This window comes from Ptychodera flava, chromosome 21 (genome assembly GCF_041260155.1).
Source record: "Ptychodera flava strain L36383 chromosome 21, AS_Pfla_20210202, whole genome shotgun sequence".
NCBI lineage: Eukaryota > Metazoa > Hemichordata > Enteropneusta > Ptychoderidae > Ptychodera > Ptychodera flava.
This window is the reverse complement of record NC_091948.1, coordinates 35,325,419-35,345,225: the sequence shown is the minus strand read 5'-3', so window position 1 is coordinate 35,345,225 and position 19,807 is coordinate 35,325,419. Positions and strand designations below refer to the sequence as shown.

Genomic DNA, 19,807 nt, shown 5'->3' with positions numbered 1-19,807 from the left:
ACATGTTTTGCCGACTTTGAAGTAAATCCCGGTATATATCCCTAATTAGGAAAGTTCATTATATATCCAAATTAGGAATTTTCTGAAGTAAAAATGTTCAATGACTTTCAATAGCGTTGTATTATGGTATCTTTAATGTACACAGCAGGTTTCATCAACATTGGTCTATCTCAATTCAGATAAATATCCCTAATTAGGAAAGTTCATTAAATATGCAAATTATGAATTGCATGAATTGAAAATGCTCAATGACTTTCAACAATGTTGTATGATAGTATCAACAATGTACATATCAAGTTTAATCAATTTTGGTCAAATTTTTTCAGGTATATATCCCTTATTAAGAAAGTTCATTAAATATACAAATTAGGATTTGGCTAAAGTGAAAAGGCGTAATGACTTTCAATAATATTGTATCATAGTATCTTTAATGTACATAGCAAGTTTCATCAACCTTGATCAAGTCAATTCTGATATATCCCTAATTAGGAAAATTGATTAAATACGCAAATAAGAAATTGGCTGAAGTAAAAATGCCTTTTGACTTTCAATAATGTTATATCATAGTATCTTTGATGTACATAGCAAGTTACAACATCTTTGGTCAAGTCAATTCAAATATATATCTCTAATTTCAAAAGTTTATTTAATATTCAAATAAGGAATTGGCTGAAGTGAAAATGCTTAATGACTCTCAAGAATGTTGTGTCATAGTATCTTCGATATATGTAGCAAGTTTCGTCAACTTTGGTCCAGTCAATTGAGATATATATCCCTAATTAGGAAACTTCATTAAACATGCAAATCAGGAATTGGCTGAATTTAAAATGCTTAACGACTTTCAATAATGTTAAATTATAGTATCTTCAATATATATGCCAAGTTTTGTCAATTTTGATCAAATCAATCAGATATAGATCCCTAATTAGGAAAGTTCATTAAATATGCAAATCAGCAACTTTCTTTCATATCACCCCTTAATGCCTCTCAGGGCTGATATATCTTGGTGTGATCAACATTTGCAGCAAATCTCATCTACTTGTTTGCAGTCGTTCTCAATGTATATCCGTTTTTCTAAAATCATTAATTATGCAAATGAGCAAAAAGTAAGCAAGCCACACCCACCAAAAACTAATCAGTTCTTGCCATTTGCAAACTGAATCTATGTGCCAGATTTGATTCTGATCTGATGGGCCGCTTTCACATATTGGGCACACAGACAGACAGACAGACATCGCTGCAACATTAGGTCACGTGTGAGAACACGTGAGCTTAAAAGTTTCCCATACAAAAACATAAAGGATGTAAAAACAGACACAAATGGGTTAGTAGATCTGATTCAAAACATAAACATTAGCTGCCGACTTAGTGGTATCCCTAACAGGAAGACATGAGTGAATTCTAAAGGCAGCCAGAAGTCGAGAAGTAACGGTGACACAAAATTTTACGTGGCGCTTCTTTGCTATGTTTGATGTAAGAACTGTTGACGTACATTTCTGAATCGGCTCTTTCTTCGGTGCCTGTATGACTTGCTAGGAGTGGTAATTGGTATGCACTCACTGAAAGCCAAGTGTATTCGTTACTCATTCATTTATGAACCGTCTCGGATAAAAAAGAGACCAATATGCTCATCTATTTGTGATCATTGTTTGCTTTGTTTTCTGCAGGAAAATTGTATTTCCATAAATACTTTTCGTCGATTTATATTTTACCTGGGTTAAGATTAAATTTTGTACGGCACAGGAATTTTTCCATAACGTAGTTTTTCATTCTACGGTGAAACGTCCTCGCGTAAAATGAACTACCTAAATTTGTCTCTTACAATATGTTTCATGCCAAACGAATGGTAATCAGGATCTAATTTTCCCGCCTACCAAGAACGATACACATGGGGGGGGGGAGGGTAGATTGATTATGCGTTATGGACACAACGACTACACCGCTACATGCCGTCGAAAAACCCGCAATGGGCTTAGCAGGATATAGAGTCAATTATATTCTCTTGGGAGTACCTCATTTACAGAAATATTTTGTCTATCAATCAGACCGAGCTGAGGAGTCACGGAGTTACCTTCTTTTCAGTAGCGTTCCCTGATATATGAATAAACCTGATGTATATCTTTATACTTTACGCTCTCACCTAATAAAAATCCCTAAAATAACACGAAGGAATTACTAAATATTAAAAGTTTCATAGGCTTTTGGCTACGCCTGGTCCAATGCTGACTTTTTGAAGTTTTTTATTACAAGAATTCAGGGTTCGTTCACAAATTTACTCAGAAATCACTCTGTGACAAATATCATACATAATTCATTTATTTTGAATAGATGATCAAACGCCTCTGAGCTCTTGTTTCTTATCTATCCGACAATTTCTCTCTTTGTTGGCATATGTAGGTGTATGCACGTGTTTTTTGTATTTTTGTTTCGCTGACAAGTTCTTCCTTTCCAGTGTGGACCCAAAAATCCATTGACTGTGATGTCATATTGCAACCTTTGAGACGAGCTGGACATGATAACTCTGAGGTACCACAGTTAGTTAAACTATTGTCTACAAGTATGTCACTATCACAGGTAAACTACTATCTACAAGTACGTCACTATCACATCACTATAAGCCAATGTTGTGTTTATATCATTCAGTCAAGATATAATATCGACACTCCATCAAAGACTTGATTGGCAACTAATAAATGATAATGTATAGTGTATATATGAATAGCGTGTCAAAGCATTCCTTAATGTAATAATTATGTTAAATGAAGATGAACTTAACCTTAATTTGACATTGTGAGGTGTAGGGCTGGAGTCACATGGTTGATCTTGACCGCCACAGTTCTACACGGCCTTTGATCAGTTGTATCGTAATATGGTATCTTTCAGATAACAGAATTTAGATGTCTTTCCCTGACAAACTAAGCAAAGATATTACTTCTTTCTTTAATTAACTTTATCAAAAGATTGCAAGGTTCCGTAGCTGCAATTGACTTATTTCTTTCACCGAGCTAGTCCAGACAATGTTACCACAGAGCCTTCAATTATATTACGCTTATTACACTGCACTACCTGCTGGATCAGAAGTGGAAAATTCAGTTATTTTCTCTCCGTGAGAGTGATGCCTGAAGTTTCGATAAGTACAAACGCAGACGCGGAGTGAGGACTCCATGTTGCATCACGGTTAAGTTTAATGATGATAAGGCAATCTACTGTCAGCGTGAAGTGCGCGTTTAGCACAAAATCTAACCAAAGATATGTTAGCGTGTTGCTGGCGATTGACAAAACTATTGCTAGGTGCATTTTGTCAATGATCTAAGGAGGTGTGGTAATGTGATCTGTTAGTGCGTAGTTCTGGAACGAGCACGATAAATGGCAGGGGAATTGGGGAGAAAATGTGAAGGGGCACAAATAAGACGGACAGTGTGAATAAGACACAGATATCACACCGAATAGGAAAGGAAACAGTTCCTTCATAAGGTAATTTCTTACATTGTCGCATAAAAGGGCTATTTCAGAGACTGACAATTTATGCAATAATGTAGTGTATGTTTATCTCTACATGGAAAATTATTAAGCTTATCGTTGACGTCACTTTGTGCCAATGAGCCAAAACGTGAAAACTAAGATGTGTTAATATGAAATAATAGCTATGGTTTATTATCATGGGAGTCCTTTAAGGGCTAGTGATGTTGGATTGGGAGAAAAACATTCATTCAGATAAATTACCGTTTGTCTCAAATGGTCATGTTATAATACACTGCTCCACAATGATGAATCAGGGTGTTTACTTAAACAGATGATTGGCTTTAAATCAGTTGCAAAATCTCCTTTATTGTTTATGTATCAACAGTATTCATAATCCACTACAAGCACGTTGAAACATCCAGTCCCTAGTTTTATCTACATTGCCCAAAAGAGAAAGATGATTTATGTTGTCGACAAGTGAATTGGCCATTTTAATAAAATCTATGTGACCTTCATTCTGTATGATTGGAAAGCCTTTGACTGCAATGCATGTAAATAATACATGTTTACAAGCAAGCAGAGTCTGACACCTAAAACTTGAAGCGTATCCGATTATAATATTTTGTTGGCAGACAATACCATACTGTTTATGCTCAAGTTTAAAAATTCTGCTTCTTTTTATATATAGCGATACAGTATTTGCAGTGGCATAAAGTGTCTTAAGCTGTAACTCTCTTGTCTTCGTGTGTCACAAATAGTTAGACTAAACATACTACTTTTCATCGGCCGCTAGGTTGCTTGTTATAACTTCTTGTTCTGCTCATTCAAATTTCATAAATCGAAATATTTGACCTGACAACAAAGTCAGTATACATGTAGCATCGCAGAAAAACTAGTACAGATTCGACTGAAAATTAATTTTCAATAATATAATAATCAGGGTCAGCGTACACGTATGTGATGTATTGATGAACTAATCACTGAATAATGAATCATCCTACCGAGTAAAAAATAAGTCTGCTAGATAAAATACAGAAAACATCGCTTGCTATTGGAGATTAAAGTTTGTCGTATGTAGCATTCATTCAATGAGGTAACCAAAACAGTGATAATACCAAATCAAAATATGCAAACCAACCAACTCTCAATATTATTACCCTCTCAACTATGAAAATGAATTTATCAGTAAGAATAGCATTTTTTTAAAAGTAAAGCTTGACTTACATTCATATCACTTCAAAGATATTTCATGATCATACTGAGAGTTAACCTGCAAAATACAAGTCTGTCATAGTTGGTTATTGTCTCTTGCATTGCTCAAATTGTGACAAGCCATAATACATTAGAACATTTACTTTGTCTCTTAAGTTGACATTTTTCTAGCAGTTAAAGGAGTTCTATATATTTGTAAGCCTACAGAGTAAAGTATTAGTGTTGACTGACTGCCACTATTCTGACCGTGAATGTTGGCTTTACAGTATTAGAGTACAGACTTTATAGCTACATCTAGTTGTCTCTACTTTCAAGAATGACCGTAGTCTACGGTATCTATGTATGCCAGATGTTTTTTGAGTCTGCGAAGAGAATGTCCAAGTTAATGAAATCTGCACTGAGATGAACGGACGTACTTACTTGTCTGGTCAAAGAGAAAGAAAGATGTTAGGATAAAAGCAGAAATCATTTACAAAGGTCAAAAGTCATGGCTGCCATCAATTTGAAATGGGAAACATTTGCTCTGCAGTCTTGCGGTCCCTTTAACCTATCCATGCTTAAAATCACAAGCAGGTTCAAACATTTTCACACAAGGCAATACAAATATTTACCAGTCAAAATTGAAATCATTTGATCGGGGTTTTTTCAGAGTCCAGCTTCCCTAAAGACTTTTATAGGTCTCTGACGTGCAAGGAAAATAGTATTACTCTAATCTTAGGAATGACTGACCGGTAAGATGACATTTAGTTCACTCAAAGATGGAGAACAAGTCAGTTTTGTTGATCCGCTTCCAGTCAGGATCGAAATGTATTATAGTGGTAGGGCGAAAGAAATTGTGTGCAACTCGCAATAACCATGGATACAACGTCCAGCTGAACAGAACAGATTACACTTTTTCAACCCTACTCAACAACAAACAAGCACATCTTGAGATTATTGATTGCATGTCATGCCCAAGGGACGTTATTTTTTTTTCAATAATTTATAATGATTAGAAATTAAATGTCACTGTTGTATTGATTGTCTTCAGCATCATCTGTGGTGCGGTGCGATGTAGAATTGTCCAAGTCCAAACGGCGAAATTTACAAAACGTAACTCTAACATTAACATTCTCCAGCTGTAAAGGTGCGCATGCGTCGTCGTTGATTCGTAACGTGATGAAAATTGACTGGGCACAAGAACACTAGTTTTCAGCTACCCGATAGAGTTATGACAGCACACCCAGGGCCGCTATTAAGGTTTGGCAGGAGTTGGTACTCAGTGATCTAGGTGGTTTATCAAATATCGCGTATTGCAGTGCTACAAGGGTAGACTGAGTCCATCTAGGAACATCTCTGACACTAGTTCACATCCCTCGTCTTGATGTTCATGGTTTTTTGTGTCAAGCGAGATGGTAAGGCAGTACAGGTAAGAAGTTAGGTTGTACCTGTACACTCAAATTTAATGGTATTGTTTGTATCAGATTGCTTGTGTAAATGCTGATAGTTTTGTTTTAAATTTATTTGTCATAATTATAACTAAAAATTCTTGTATCGACGACTACAATTATTTGGTATTCAAAATGTCAGCTATGTGATTTTGAATCGCATTGTCATGGCTTACTTTACAAACGTAACTGTACAAATGTACTAACAATTACAACAGCAAAGTGGCCGCATACTGTTAGACGGAGTCAGAAATTAGGATTTGGAAAGACTCTATTTTCTAAATAGTATTGGACACATGATTTTCTACATTAACACATGAAACTCCGTCATTTATTATGTTCTCCTCCTTCCACCAAAGCTTTAGTATTCAGAGAATGGCTTCATTCGATAACAACGCTGCAAACCATATTCGGTCACAGTTGGTCGTTGGAGCAACACATTGTAAAAATAACTCTGTGTAATACGCACTTTCGTCAATTATATTTTCTTGATTGCATTTAGACAGCCTCTAAAAAATTCGTCGATTTTGACAGCAATCAATGATTGATTTTGCAAGCAATGTACATGGCGACTGTTGTTTCATATTACCCCTGCATGCCTAATCTAACGATTCAGATTTCGTTTGTTCAATTTAATACGGACTTCATCATACCTTGATCAACAGTTTGCCGTGTTGCGTCACAGCGCAAGTTAAGAAGCAGTTGATACAGAAATACGTCAGTGGTCATTTTCTTTGACCTTTTCGTTGTGCCTGCTGTAAGAAAGTGTTAAACGTCTTCATTTCATACAGCCTTCGTCACTTTGATTCCATTGTAGGTCAAAGATAACGTCATAAAACATACGTACATTTAGATATTATTCCCTAATATTTTTCTTCGTTCAGCGAAGGAAAATACGAGTGACGTAATGACCGTGTCACCACGAGTCGAAGACGAGTGGTGACACGGTCATTACGTCACGAGTATTTTTCGAGCTGAACGAAGAAAAATATTAGGGAATAATATACTTATCACATGCACAAGCCAAGAATTCGTTTATTTTGCAAAATAAAATAAGTTTTCCATGACGATTCCGCGTTTAAACTTTTGAACTACTTTAGGAATAAATATCAGTACGCCGTGCACAAGTTGTCAATCATTTCCAGTAGTCCGTCGTGTGAGTTTCATTAGCGCACACGTTCGTTCGTGTGTGGAGCAAATGACAGCTCTCGGTCTACACGTAGGCTAGCTTCCGCAAAGTTATACTCTATTTCAAAGATAGCATAGTCCTAGAAATTTATCACAGACGAAGATACGCTATTTTTCGGGAACAAATATCGACTGAATCTCGACGGCGCGAACACTGTAAACGTCGCGCCTGACCCTGTTTGCAATGCGTACGGAACCCACGGTATACGCGACCAGCTTCGAGTTCGTTGTATACGCAAATTATTCACGTAATTCCTTCGAAATATACAGGTGGTACACTCTTGTGTTTACATTGTTCGGATTAGTAATGTCGTAGTCTTTGAAAATATCGATTTCATTCCATGATTTTTGATCGTGGGAGAAACATCGGCCGCCATGTTGTTTGTTTACATATTTACGAGCACACCGAAGATCGACCAAAAAAAAGGTCCGACGCACCAAAATTGATGACATAGACGCGGGTTGTCGTGACGTAGAACGACCAGAGAATAAATCCCGTATTTTTTGTTCGGAGACGACAAACTTGGCTTGTGCATGTGATAAGACAATATATCCCACGTTGGTATTTGTGCAGGTATAGACAATGGCTAAGACAGGTTGATGGCGCACTGGGACGTATAAGGGCAAATCCTCGCGACGCTGCTGTTCAAATAATTCATTAATTATCAGGCCCTGTTAGTGTTTATACATAGATGAGCTTTGTCATAGACCGCCGAAATGAATGAATTCTCTGAAAAGGGTGGGAGTCAGCTCGCCATATAAAAATACATTCTAGGACTGTCACAATACATTCCGTCTGTTTTTTCTCCGTAATATTCCTACACAAAAAATATTGATAGATAGTACAACTCATAAACGTAAAATCAAACATATCTTGATTGTTCACGCTTCTTCCATTAACATTTGCCTTTTGCACTGGCTATTTTAGGTTAAAAAATTAAAAAAATTCAATCGTTTACGCTTAAATGTCGACTCACCTTGCAAAATGCTTACCTCTCATGTAGTCTGCCGTTTTGCTTTATTCTGGTTTTTTCTTTGATTTTTTTTATCCATCAAACAAACTCTTGATTTCGACGAATTTAAACTGCAGTTTCTGATTTGGTGATAATAATTCCTGAGTCTCGTTCAGGAAATCTTCTTCTATCAGTTCGTGGATACTACCACAAGAGAAATCAACGGTGTTCTGCGCAGATGACGTTATATTTCTGCTGACATCAGACACGGAAAGACATACCAAGGGGTTCTGGTCTTGGCAGAGACGGATCACTGTTGCCAGAACACAGGGTGCCAGTCAATGACCTCTTTCAAGTAAATAGAAGGCAATTGATGCGTGCTTTTATTTTGCTTATAGCTCGTAGAGTTTTACAAAGTTTTATTTTATAAATCTTATTTTCTTTTATCCAAAACAGCTGTTCCATGGTTCGGACAGGTAGAGTGTTGTCCCTCAGGCTCGGTTGAAGGCAGTCCTTGATATTCTGGTTAAGCAAGCCCCATTGCACAGCAGCATTGTTTTCAAGATATGTTTTACCTGAAAATAACCCTTTGTTTTCTCGTGCATTTAAAGAATGGTAAAATTATCGACTTTGACATCCGACGCCAAGGCAAAGTACTAGCTTAGAAAATTTGTAAGATTTTTATCGTTTACGCTATTCGCGTGCTTCTGTCGCGCTCGTAGGGGAATTACGAGTTGAGGTGCCAGTCTGGATCGTAATGCTTTCAGTAACGGAAGCTGACACGCCAAGATGTAGATTTAACACAACCTTATACTTTATTACAAGATGGCGACAGTATCCTTCACCATCAAAGATCTGATCTGTAGTGTATCTAGTCTAAGTCCTCTACAAAGTTAAATACGTCTCTAGACTTACATAATTACAGTGGCTATCACGTGGTAATTTTCCCGCCAGTCTTTGATTGTTTCTTAAAGATTATATCTCACCTAGAAAACATTTTTTTAAAAAATTTTTGTCAATAAATAATAATACTATTTCCAAGCTAAATGGTGGTCTTTTTTCCCTTTTTTCCCCGTTGACAAATAATTGTGAAAATGAAAAATGTTTGGGGCTTGATGAAAAAACCTCCATGCGGGACGCGTTCATTTCTGTTACGTCATAGGAGGGGTTCATGAGTGTAGAATGGAGTAGCTATACACACTATTGCAGAATGACATCTATCTCAAGTTCTGTCTATAATTTGGAAAGTGACGATCACTCCTGCAATAGAATATTGTTTGGTATGATTGATCTAGAGGGTAGCCAGTGATGGAGAGTCTAGTGTTACTGTTGAAAATGATTCCATCGGAAATATTGTGAGCGTAGATTTTGTGCCTCAGTTCACTCAGCGTGAAATGTCTCCAGACCAGCCGGCCGCTATAAAGTCGAGTAAGTCAACGTAAACAATCCGCAGCTTCACAGGAATCTAGAAAATGTTCGATCTACTGCCCTGTTCTTTAAAAAAGTTATAAGAGCAGAATATTAATTTTATCAGGCGTTACTGCCTGCAGAATCGATCCTTTGCTTTCCTGGAGTACATAAATAAACACCTGAGATACCAAGCTGGCCCCGGTCGCTTGGCCATCGCGTTGACAACCCACCCCCGCCCTAATCGAAACATGAGCTTAAGGAGCGTTCAGTTATTATGGCAGGGGGTGGGCCGGCAAAATCCAGGGGAGTCACCTCAAATTTAAAACTGCAAAGGGGGGGGGTTCATGTATTTTTCAAACAGCTCATAGGGGGGGTCACTTAATTTTCATAAGTATCCCTCCCGTCAAAAAGAAGATCAGTATTCAGAAATATTCTGGGAGGTGGAAATGATTCGTTGCATGATTTCATTCTCTGAAGTTATTCAACTGTAAATCTGAACAAAAGTATAATTATCTGTCACATGAACATCTTGACTTGACAACTCTGAGGCTTATCTTATTGTAAATCAAGCTCACTGCACCGAGTGCAATGAACAATTTCTACTACTTACATATTAGAGATATTGCAAGTCTTGTCAGGGAAATTATTTAACAGTTACCTGTACTGAGACTCCTAGTACCATGAAAAGTTAAATAATTATCTCAGGTGAAATTCCAATATCATTATTGTTGTCCACATCTGAACTTTAAAATACCCTATTTGAATCAAGCACATTTGTATCAATTACCAAACACCTATAAAAGGACAAATTAATTTAGTTTAGCATTGTAAAAAATTGTTCTTAGTTTTTTCATAGACTCCAATGTATAGTGAATTTGGTGAATTTGGTATGGTGAATTTTTTTGATGAAATTCCAAAATCCAATTTCTTGCACACATATCAACCTTAAACCATCCTAGGCTAGGTACTTAAAAATGAATTATCAAATGTGTATAAATACACAGATTGTGATAGTATTGTATTGGAAAAAAATTATTCATATTTTCCTCATAGACTCCCATGTACAGTGAATTCTACATTTTGGTATAATTCCAAAATCCAATTTCTGGCGGACACATCCATTTGTTACCAGCCTAATCTAATCAAGTACATTAATATCATGTTATAATCGAGAGTACATAAATACGCAGGTTTACCTATTTTTGTATTGGAAAAAAAATATTCATACTTTCCTCGTAGACTCCCATGTATAGTGGATGGACATTTTCAGTGAAATTCTATAATCACATTTCTTGTACACATATTACGCACCTTTGACCATCATATTCTAAATTCTAATCAAGTACAATTATGTTAATTATTGAACGTCTGTATATGCAAAAGTATACCAAGTTTTTCATTGGAAAAAAAATTATTCACAATTTTATCATTGACTCCCATGTATAGTTGATGAACATTTTTGGTGAAATTCTAAGGTCAAACTTTTTGTCCACATGCCAGTTGTAACAACCCTATTTCATTTAAGTACATTTATGTAAATTATCAAATATATATATATATATATATATATATATATGCATAGATATAGTTTTGCATTGAAAGAGTATTACATAGTTTTCTCATACATTACCATGTATAGTGAATCAACATTATCAACAGCTGATTTTTAATTAAATCCAAATATAACAATTTTGTACACACACACTTGCGCAAAAATATTGCGATCCACCAGTACTTTCTGTCCAACCCCTTTGAGGGGTAATTTCAAAATTATAGTAAGTCAGAAGGGGAAATCTGAGAATTAACACCTTGTGAGTTTGTAAGGAAGGTCATTTTAAAAAATCTAATCTCTTTTTATTGGATTCTATCACTCCATACCCCCCCCCGAGGTGTTTGTGTGTGCAGCTTTACTCAAGCAATTTGGGGGGGGGGGTGCGTCATGAAATTTTTGTCATCTTGAAAGGGGGGTCATCAATTTTTTGGTACTATGGGTAGAAGGGTTCACTTATTTTGACTGATGCGCAGGAAGAATTTGCCAGCCCACCCCCGGCCATAATAACTGAACGTTCCCTTACCAGAGTACATAGCTTCAATGTCACCTCATTAACCAGATATGAACTGAAAATGCTCACGTGTTTCATTATATATTGCATTTATGTGCAAGTTTGAACCTTTGCTACATGCTTTGCTACATTTAAAGTGTTATGATCAACACAATGAATTTCACCACAGATCAATTCTAAAGGTCATTAAGTATTCAAATATGTAATTAGCTGAAATAAAAATAATTAATTTCTTTGAGTACTGTCATTGTATCACAATATAGCATGTGTAATTACCTTTGGTCAAGTCCTTCAAGCTCTATATGCCAAACCGTGAAAGCTTGTTAGCTATTTATGCAAATTATGAATTAGCTGACATGAAAATGCAAAATGACTTTCAATACTGTTATAACCTGGTATAATGATCAATGTACACAGCATGTTTCGCCAAATTTATCAAGTAAATGCCAGTATATATCCCTAATTTGGAAGGTTCATTAAATATGCATATTGGGAATTGGCTGAAAAAAATGTCAAATGACTTTCAATAATCTTGTATCATAGTATCTTTAATGTACATAGCAAGTTTTGCCAACTTTGGTCAAGTCAAAACAGATAAATATCGCTAATAAATGCGGGATATCGGACCGCAGGCCGGCGAAGATTGCATTATAAGCGCGCCAACCCAAACTCACTGCATGGACATCACATTTACGAAATCGAAGTCCAAAGTCAACTACGTTATTGTTAGAATAAGAGAGGTTTTCCATCACACGGGAGCATATCACCACAAATTTTGCACAGATGGCGTTGCACTGGCATTGAAAAAGGGTGCATGGGAGTATGGGAACGCGGGCAGTTTCCCTCGCTATGGGTAGGAAATGCATTGAGCAAGACACACTTCCGGGTTCGCAAAAAAACGAGGATCCATTTACGGGGCGCTCAAATATAACTATTTGCTGTGATACATAGCAGAGGCGTATATGTTTGTGATGCTGAGAATAACATCAGTAAATAAATGACGGGTTTTAAAAGTTGACGTTTTTTGCGATGAAACAGACTTCTGAAGGTAGCTCGCTTGGGGAACACGTCATCCCGGCCGCTGTCCGCTTTGACCCCAGTAATTCACACTGGTTTGGTCGGCCCCAGGTACCCAAGTCACTTCGACCCCGTCACACTTTTGCCTACATGTCCACGGAGACGATTCAACATGTTCCACAACAAAGCCAAGACAAAATTGAAAATATCAATAAAATGGCTTCACAAAGGCTGAAATACACGATACTCGATGAAGTATGAAGTTTATGAAATGAAATCAAAATTGACAACACAAGTGTTTGTCTCGGGTAATACCACTTGAAGTAGAACAATTCTACAGACTGTTTTTTCCATACAGTGCAGTATTTGTCAGTGACAAATTAATCTTTGCAATACATTTTTTTGCGATGAGCTGGAAATTTGATTAATATCGAGTTAATGTACATAAATATTCCGTTATTTACTGGGACACGTTTATTTTCTCGATCCGCTATCTGCGGACTACGTGTTGAAGTACATTGACTGTTCATGTCAACGATCGTTTCTCCCTCTGCAGAGTTTCTGTATCCCGTTCAACAACGCTGTACCTCGATCACACGATAGTGACGCTATGTAGCTGTGCAGTATTGAAACTTATCATAAAATGGCCACCTCGTCTAACAGTAACACGTATTGTCGGGATTATCGTACGGAAAAAAGACTGCCAAAGTAAGACTTATGAATCTTCATCAGAATTGAACACATCATGATTGTACACGAGTATCAACCGTGAATGCACGTTGAGCTCGGCAGTTACACAAGCATGGTACGCTACATGCATAGCCCTACGAGTATGGCGACTGTGTCCGGCTTTGGCTACGCCGCCTACCGGAGGTGGGAGGCGGCGTAGCCAAAGCCGGACACTCTCGTCATACTCGTAGGGCTAGCTACATGCACTGCCGCGATGCCGATCGTATGCATTCCAAGGCCTATCCCGGAATTTGTTTCACAAACAACCTCAAAGGAGAGCAAACATACTTCTATGGACAATGACGAACACGTTTCTTGGCGAAGCAAAATCAAAACAGTGCAGAAGTACATGAAGTAGGTCATGGCCTTGGACTCTGTGCACGAACCTGATTGGACACTTCAATACCTTTGACCCAAAGTTATTATTCATCAGCACTTCCATGCCATGAGGCAAGGTAGAGAACGTATGTACTCATTTCTGGCGATCGAGCAGCGAGGGAAACAATCAATTACCAAGGATAAAGCTAATTTGCTAAACGATATTTTATCTTGAATAGTGAGTTGAATGAGTAATAAAATATCATATTTTTAATGTTCAATACGAGGTTGAAACACGGAGGGACCGTGGTTGAAACCAGAGCTATCCAGCTGTTAGCCCTGCGTACGATGCTGTGTGTTCCGCTACAGCTAATAGCCCCGCACACCACAGCCCTGCAAAGACCCGTACGTAGAGTTGGTGACTTCAAATCCATTTTTGGACTTGACGTAAAAAGCCAAATTACTGCCGAAATTCAGCGTTCTTGGGCCAAGTCGTATCCCTGCCTACCTCAGCTACTCGATCGCTTCCAAAAATGCCAGTCTTTTATTCTTTTTTCGTAAATAACCGTCGATGTCGGCAACTCTCTCGCTAGCCCTGCGTACGTACGCAGTGTACGCTGTGTGTTAGGAACGCACACAGGAAATGCACAGCGTACAGTGCGTACGTACGCAGGGCTAGCGAGAGAGTTGCCGACATCGACGGTTATTTACGAAAAAAGAATAAAAGACTGGCATTTTGGAAGCGATCGAGTAGCTGAGGTAGGCAGGGATACGACTTGGGCCCAAGAACGCTGAATTTCGGCAGTAATTTGGCTTTCTACGTCAAGTCCAAAAATGGATTTGAAGTCACCAACTCTACGTACGGGTCTTTGCAGGGCTGTGGTGAGCGGGGCTATTAGCTGTAGCGGAACACACAGCATCGTACGCAGGGCTATCCAGCTGTAGCCAACCTGGACAAGCACATTTCACAGCGCCCTCAAACAGTCGATTGTTTTCACTTGTCATACGCGGCGTAACAGAAAAATTAAAACTTTCATAACTTCATTAATATCCAAGCCACGCCCACCAAAACCTTTTCAGTTCTAGCCATTTGAATTCTGAAGATGTCTACCAAATTTGACTGAAATACGTTCAGCCGTTTTTGAGAAAATGGACCAACAGACAGACAGACAGACAGACAGACAGACAGACATCGCTGCGACATATGCCCACGTGTTCACACGTGAGCAAAAAACGTGAGAGTCGATTGATTTTATTCAAATTTCTTCAATTTATTCTGTTTTGATATTTATATACCCACAAACTTGGGGCTGGTCTAATCAGGCACCGACAATTACCATGCCCTGACTGTCGCATTTTAATTGGTCGAGCTGAACCACGTGACTGACCACAAATACACAGTAATGGTTTGCTTACATGCCCGTGAATATGAATAATAAGATGAACGACTCAAAATATCGTAACTTTACAGCTCAAACGTAAATCATAATCAATCACAAAATATAATTGAGCACTTGTGGGCCAAGTTAAGATACTTTTTTCTGAAAATATCTCCGGAGTTGCCAATTTTTTAAGCGCGCGTGACATTTTGTCGCGTATTGCTCAGTTCTGGGGCCCAGTTGTCGTTCGCTCTGGAAATTTTCGCAAATTTTGACGGTTTTCTTCGGTTCGTTGATAATATAATGGAAATAACAGACTCCGCTCTGACCATTAACGTTAATTTATGGGCGCGGGCTCGAGGAAAGCCAAATTAACGGGCTCGGGTTAATTTTTGGCTTTCCTCTCGCGCTTGCCCACAAATAAACGCAGTGCGTCGCCCGTTATTTCTATAATATTTGGAGCCAATATGGCCGCCAACCCATGTTTTGATTTATCGTCGATAAATTGGTTAATCCCATCGTTGATATTTCTGATGTAAGAAGACATTTTAGAGTATGATTTGAACTTGGGACGTTTTTCTTGTATAACTTATCATGCTGAAAAGGGTCCCAACCCTGAAACTGACAAGATGCAGTCCATCGGAAGGCTGATCGAAAATTGCTGGTTATCGAGTCGGGACCCTGCTGCGTGCTGCACTCTGGGCCTTGTCAAATGATAAACTCGTCCTTATTTGGTTCTGTATATTTAACTTACTACAGTTATTTAATCAATAAAGCAACTAGCAAACCACTGTTTATAGAGCCTGGAAAAAAATGCAAACTTTACACACTGAGGCGGCGAGCCTGATATTCGACCCCTTTCAATACATATCACTCCTAAATGTTCTGGTACAGTCCCTATCTATAGACTCCCACGTCCCGCGTCAGTGCGGTGGATGAACAGATTTGAAACAACTGTAGTATTATAGGCGATATAACATAGTGCAGGTTATCAAATAGTAAAGTTTAAGGTCTGAAAGGAGCTACTACACAATTATGAAAGGCAGTTGAAGTTGAGTCTCATTCATAGAATACCCTGGGTGGGTCGGCTCCATGTCCAGGCATACTATTCCTGTACAATACACAGCGGTTGACTCGGCGTGGGGTTGGCTGCTGGCACACACAACTCTGCCATGCTCTCATGGAAATATTTCTAGGTCCACACCAAATTGACGGCATATATATGTATAGACTAATACCATCCAGGTTTGTGTTTTTGCAGTTCAAAACCAGGCATCTATTCATCATAGCGAACTATCTGAGATCTTCTCCAAGTTGGTACCCATGTGTTGACCATTGCTCTAAGGGGATTGCTCTCACATGTAAGCCACATCTGACGTCACGCCACGTGACCAATACGTCATGAAAATGAGCTCGAACGTTTCCGGACAGGGTGGATTTTCAACCCCTTTGACAGTGAAATACACTATTTTAGACAAAGTTACCACGAGAACGTTATGGATTTTTCGAAAAAACAAATATTGTTTTCTTCGATTCGATAAAGATCAGACAAACAAAGAATAAATGAGATATACACTTTAAGATTAAATAAGATCACGCCATGGAATATCCCGTTCTCGATTGTCCTCATTGAAATCTGAACCAATAAGCTTAATTAATTAAACTATCACACCATCTCTTATCTGCTTCTCGTACGATCTGAGTCAATGACCTTCACAAGCCTTGGCCACGTGAGGGACGCTTCGTGATAAAATCTCTACAGGGAAGGGCGTTATACATCCATTCTGAAAACAATGTTCCTCAAAATACAATATTAGACTAAGTGCAATTTGCGCTGTCTCGGATTGCAATAACATTTTGATATTTACCAAGTCAAGACGCTGAAGGCTTTTTCTCTCCAGGTGTCAAAAATTGGTCCACATAATAAGTACCGGACAACCAAGGAGTTATAAGAATTTGAGAGTCCTGAAACCTATACCCGAAGCGTATTCTGCTGTATAGATTAACAACATTGCCCTAATTACATTTTAAACACTATTAGAACTAATTTTGGATAATTGGATGGTGAACTAATGTCTTTAAAATCTGCAAATGTAAGCTCATCTGCTTTTCTTTTTACGTTACACACTTGTTTTTATGAGTTATTTGTAATACATATAATATCCCAACTTTCAGCTATAGGGCACCTACATGAAAAATTTGAAGATCCAATTATCCCAAATAATTTCCAATCGTGTTTGTAGATTATCTGTGTACCTACGTTAACTTCCTATGGTGTACTTATGTATCCATCATGCCACAGTGATGTTGTAAAGGTGCTACAATTCGCTGAGTTTTAACTTCTCGTAATTACAAGTTTTAAATTTTTGTATTTACGAGTTTAAATTTTCATAACTACGAGTTTAAATTCTCGTATTAAAGAGCTTTTATTCTCGTACTTACGGGTTTTAAATTATCGTAATTACGAGTTTTTATCCTCAGTATGACGAGTTTTAAACTTTCGTGATTTACTTCATGTAATTAAGAATTTTTATTCTCCTTGTTACGAGTTTTAAATTCTCGTAATTACTACTTTGTTATCCTCGTTAGTTTTTATTCTGATAATTACGAGCTTTTTATCTACGTTATCGCGAGTTTTAAAGTCTCGTAATTACGAGTTATTAACTTGTAATTACGCGTTTTTTCTCATAATTATGGTAACATCGTAATTATTAACTTTTTATTCTCGTAATTACAAGTTTAAAATTCTTACCAGGACGAGTAAAATGGCGTCTGTATGGCAATGGCCATTCTTTGAAAGAGTGGAGTAGTAGCTCCTTAGAGCAGCTGAAAAGTATGAGGCATAAACTTTCAAAGACATTTCACATTCTTTTAGCTTATTAAATGTAGAAAAGCAATGAAGCAAATGGCCAAGGGATATTTCATATGAAAAATATAATCGGGAACAGAGTGCAATATACAGATTATCTTGGAAACGCCGAAGTAGCTAAGGAACCTTACTTGTCGTGTTTTAAATGCGACCAAAGTCAAGACTTACAGTCATTCAGTAAGAAATCGATTTTGGAAAGTTTCTGAGTGAAGGAATCTAAGTAATTATGAATGAGTTCTTCGAGAATTTTGGTACGTCACTTCTTTTTAAAAATGAACCTACACTATCATATTCTCTATAACGTAACTTTTCGTCTGTCAAGAGTTCTAGATCTGATAATCCTTATCACTACTACCTGTTAGAAATTTTGTCTTTTGTTGTAACTGACTTACAGCCCATTTATGGTATCAATACTATACAGATGGCAAAGAGCCATCATGTATGTGTAATTTATTTTACTTCCCGCAGCTGCATTTGGTTTCTTCGAACATATTCAATTTATAATTCCTTTCTGATCGGGAAGTTTTAGCAATTCGGAACAAATTATTAGGGAGAAAAATAAACGCAGCTTCCACAGGAAGTAAGACTTTTCCAATGGCCCGTTCAAAATAACACACAACATTTTCGATTCCTATGCTTTCTCCTCTGATCATAACGTATTTGCGTTCATGCCGGCGTGACTCCGCTTTTACTCACATGAATCTTTCTGTCATTCAAACTTTGCTTGGACATATAGTTTGTTTAATATGGTAAGAATACATGTACCTGGAGAGGATGAAATCTTTTATACTTCTGTTAAGACTATCAACAGTCGTTTACTATTGACGCCATTGTCGTCGCTGCAGTAACACAGGACACGGCTGAGTCAAGGACCGATGTCTGGTGGAAGCCTCGTACATTCGGCCTTTGGCACTCGCGACTCACGCCTTCGCTTGAGAACCCAAATAATAGAAAAGAAACGGCACAAGGAATTGTCGACAGTCTAATTTCTGTTATTTGGATGTTTGATGTTTGATTTATTTATACCCTTTGTAATAAACATAGCTCGCGTCACAACAACTACAACATCTACAACAACAACAAATCAATATTGATATTGTTGCCGTCAAAATCATCTCAAATATGTTTGTACGGTATATAAACGTCAATGGAATGAAAAAAATGCCATATATCCCACTACTGAGATCAAATTGATCCTACAATGTCCTCACACTCCTAGCATATACAAGGGATGTAAGGATAATTTTCAAATAGACAAAATGAAAATCCCCATCTATAGCAATATAATCACTACTGTTTGTCGTCACAGTGCTAGAATAGCACTTAATAAAACACTTAGTTTGTTTACGTAGCATGCGTCTCGAAAGTGAAAGACTAAAACTTCTGCTCAGACTTTCCTCAATGAAACTTTCAACCATTCTCTTACCAAATCAAGAATAAAGTAATAAGGTGTTATAGTGCAAAGCTCGGTTACTACAGAAACAAACCCGCTACTGTCCTGAGATAATCAGTAGGCAGCCGAATGTTGGAAATACCACATATATTATTGTCACGTAGGAAGTAAAATAGATTACTTAATAGCTGTGGCAATATTTTCACTACTTTCTGTCCTACAACTCCTAATCTTGAAGTTTCAATATTAACCATGATGAGTTGTTCAATGTTAGAAAGTTGCACTAGAAAGAGATGATCAATGGCCTGGGAGGATCGATGTCATGCCAGGTTTTTTAGTGTCGACTTAAATCCACTTCCAAATAAGAACAACTTATGTGCTATGCTA

The 19,807-nt window shown here is 37.6% G+C and overlaps 1 protein-coding gene across 5 annotated transcripts in view; it reads left to right on the top strand.

The window, feature by feature from the left end:
• The window catches only part of LOC139122139 (gonadotropin-releasing hormone II receptor-like), a 195,757-nt gene that overhangs the window by 105,233 nt on the left and 70,717 nt on the right, over positions 1 to 19,807 (top strand). Inside the window, exon 1 of one of the 5 annotated variants that reach the window (XM_070687556.1) lies at positions 5,912 to 6,082. The exons of the other annotated variants lie outside the window; for them this stretch is intronic. The gene's annotated coding sequence lies outside the window, so the exon portion shown is untranslated. Of the gene's footprint in view, positions 1 to 5,911; positions 6,083 to 19,807 lie in introns of those variants that run through there. 5 annotated transcript variants of the gene reach the window in all.